The following is a 3,578-nucleotide window of genomic DNA, read 5'->3' as shown; positions in this document are numbered from 1 at the left end:
GGGTAAGTCATGCCACCATGTTGGCCAGATGGTTTTTCTGGTCAGCACATGATTTGATTTCCTGTTTTCAGCATTTTGTATCAGCTGCTTCCTGCGTCTGAAACCCCAGACTCTGAGTTTCACTAATCTGAAGGTTCAGAGGTTGAAAGAGGACAGCTGAGCTCCTCCCTGCAAACAATATCTACAGCTTGGACTCCTGCAAACAAATCTATAAATATCTAGCAAATATTTTGAAAGTTCAGGGCAGCCACAAAGACAATGAAGTAAAATGTTGCTGTCTGTAGTTGATTTGGATGTAACTCAGAGAAGAGTCTGTTGAAGCCTGCTGGCTGCAGTACCATTTCTGACCACAACATGTAGCTCTATAGATTCCTGGCGCTGTTTCAAAGTTTTGACAAATAATAAAAAAAGATATAAATGAATACAAATGCACATCCTATTTTTATTTTTATTTGTTTTATTTTGTTGCTACTATTTCATTCTTGAAGTCATTCACACCTAAATGAAATGAGGAATGCTTGAAGTTTTACTATAACGTCCCAGCTAATATTAAACAGAGTGTATCAAAGAAGTCTTATCCTATTTTTTTACGTAAAATTCCGCCCTTGAACTTAAACAGAAAGAAGGAGAAGAAATACAGAAATAGGCAATATTTAGTCAATTTAGAAATACTTGCTGATAATCAATTATTTACCTTTTTGCGCCTTTTTATTTGGATATTTATTCATTAACAATCAGAGCGCTTGAAGTTATGTATGAATACTNGTCAAGTAGTTTTACGGCCATGTCAGAGCAGACCGACATTCTGCTATATTTGGACCACCAGGCTGTGATGATCAGTTCCTGCCCCCTTCAGGAACAAAACTCTGTCTGCACCTGAGAATCAACACAGTTATGTCACCTTGTCTTACTCAACAACCACTGCAATCAGAAAGAACACCCAAAGTTCCACTATAAATACCTTAGCAAGCTTCTAACAACACTGTAGTGATGCTAAGTGAGTCTACATTAAAAGTCTGATGAAAATCTCATTGTTAGGTCCAGATAAATAAGAAATAAGGTTTTATAACTAATATTTAGACATAATGCTGATAATCAATTATTTATCTCATCATGCCCTTCAATTTTGATATTAATTCATTTATCAATCAGAGCCTCTAAATGATGTATCAATACTCTGCCCTGACATTTAGTTAATTTTTTTTTTTTTAAAAAGAAGAAAAAAAAATCAAAACAAGCCTCACTCCCCGTCGGGGAATCGAACCCCGGTCTTCCGCGTGACAGGCGGAGATACTATCCACTATACTAACGAGGAAGTTGAACATAGTCATGTGACCACACGGAGCCAATCACAGCTTCTCTCTGACGGTCCTCATGGCTATGTCATATATTTTTGGCCACTAATAAGATTTGGGGGGCGCTGTTTCATCACTGTGGATGAAAACAGCAACTGGATGAAACTGTTCACACCGTTCACTCTGATGCCTTTTTAGAGGAATTGTTTGAGGTCATGTACAGATAGGAAACCAGGGACAAACAAAAAGATTGTTCAACTGATCACTACATTTTTATCGGTTAGCAAAATTCTTAATCACAAATTCAAAACTAATTATCAAACAATATTTGCAGATCAGGGATTTCTACAAAACTATCAGGTGATTTCGGCCTACAAGAGGAATAAAAATTTGGGGGATTTTTTGGTACGTGCAACAGACGAAACAAACAAAAACATGTTTCCGCCCGGTCTCGAACCGGGGACCTTTCGCGTGTTAGGCGAACGTGATAACCACTACACTACGGAAACTGGTTGTGGACGATGCATTCAAAGAGATTCCAGAAAATTGGTGACGAATACTTACTTTTTGAAGGTCATAAAACATGTAAAATTGCTCACTAAATATCACTGAGTAAGCTGGTTGTGACTTGATATGTTGTAGGCTGGTTAATGTTAGCACCTTCAGATCAGAAGAACTTCAGATGAAACATCAGTGTCGAGCAGAAAGATTAAATGTGACATTCAGGTCATTTATCTCCTTGATTGCTGTTCACCACAAACTGATTATTCCACAGCTGCCTTTTATACGTGTGTCTCATTTTGATGGCTTCCATGTGGTCATCTGCTGTGTTAAAATTTGGAACATGTTCCTCAGACGTCGGCCAGAACGTTGCCACTCAAACAGTCTGTTGCCGAGGTTCCTCTATGATCCAGTTTGTCCTGATCAAAGTCCTCCTGGTGCAGATCTCCTGGAGGATGAGGAGTGCTGTGCCCATGGTGCTTGTTGACCCGTTGGAGGAGGATCAGCAGAACTTCCTGCAGAAGACACAAGTTTTTTCTGAGTTTTGCAAAACAAAAACTGGTGCCACTAGATTGAATGATTATTGTTGCTGTTGTGTGGAATATATGTTATATTGATTAAAAAAAAAGAGAGAGAGAAAGTGAGCTTTTACAAGATTGAATGTCCCTTCTGGGATAAATGAAGTTAGGGATGGACTGATACCTCTTTTTGATTTCCGATACCGATACCGATACTTCAACTTTGAGTATCTGCCGATACCGATACCATCTCTCCTCCTAAACTTCTTTGGAAATACCTTATTTGCATGGATACATTTGTTTAAGATGGCTTTATCAAAAGCCTCATACTATTAAAGCATAGACTTTGCTTTTCTAAGAAAGGAAAAAACAGCCAAAAGCATGTTTAAAAGTGAAACTGTAGCTGCTTTATTTGAGCTGCAATTAGACTACAGTGTGCCCTCAGTGCCATTCAAATGTGTAGAGCAGATCAAAATGACACAGCAACATTAAGCTGCAATTTAAAGGTTAAATTGCCAAAACTTGGTATTAAATAATAGCACCACGAATAGCGCTCTGCGCATGAGCAGTAGTAAATGAGGCCGGAAACGTGAACTGCTGCGGGATCGGATCCAATAGGAAGGTTCTGTCTGCAGAGCCGGAGACCCACGTACAGGCTGCTGGTAGAGGCTGGACTCGTCTTCTACGGCCGTATAAGTGCACGGCTTCTAGTTCGGGTGCGCGACGTAGTTTTAAAGGGTGATTTCACTCAAAATATACTTCCAATTTTTGAAAAAAATATTTAAGAAGAGTACTTTAACCCCTTACCGCTCCCATGTCCCGCCGGCGGGACGTGACCACTTTCCAAAAACATTACAGCCAGATGTGCGCATGCTCCACAATCACGTTTCCCGACAACATACACATCAAATGAAAGCTCAGAGTCTCCTCTTTCCGATGATATAAACCTTTTTGACCTGCAGCAACCACAGCGTTGACACAAAGAGCTTTTTGTACAGAAAAGCAAAATGTTAAAATCCGAGTTTTCTTACTTTTGAAGGATCTGCAGCACAAACATCGCTCATTCCTCACCAGCTTGGTCTCATTCTGTCCGGACAGAACCAGTGAACATAATCCCGTAAAATAATTTGGTCCGTAAAACGTATTAGATCCTCAAAGGCACGAATTCTGCAGTAATGTCTTCCCAGCTTGAGATCAGCTCCGGCTGTTTTATTAATTTCTTCTGGCAAAATCAGGCTGAATCTATTTTAGATCGCGCTGAAAG

General features: G+C 39.6%; 2 non-coding genes across 2 annotated transcripts; both read right to left on the bottom strand.

Moving 5' to 3' along the window:
• Window positions 1-1,243: 1,243 nt before the first annotated feature.
• Window positions 1,244-1,315, bottom strand: trnad-guc (transfer RNA aspartic acid (anticodon GUC)). The gene has a single exon. It is a non-coding gene; the product is annotated as a tRNA-Asp (tRNA).
• Window positions 1,316-1,731: 416 nt separating this feature from the next.
• Window positions 1,732-1,804, bottom strand: trnav-aac (transfer RNA valine (anticodon AAC)). Its single transcript has one exon. It is a non-coding gene; the product is annotated as a tRNA-Val (tRNA).
• Window positions 1,805-3,578: the final 1,774 nt, after the last annotated feature.

Source organism: Stegastes partitus, unplaced genomic scaffold (assembly GCF_000690725.1).
Source record: "Stegastes partitus isolate 25-593 unplaced genomic scaffold, Stegastes_partitus-1.0.2 Scaffold115, whole genome shotgun sequence".
Lineage (NCBI taxonomy): Eukaryota > Metazoa > Chordata > Actinopteri > Pomacentridae > Stegastes > Stegastes partitus.
Note: the sequence above shows the minus strand (reverse complement) of the source record. Positions and strands in the feature narration are given on the sequence as shown.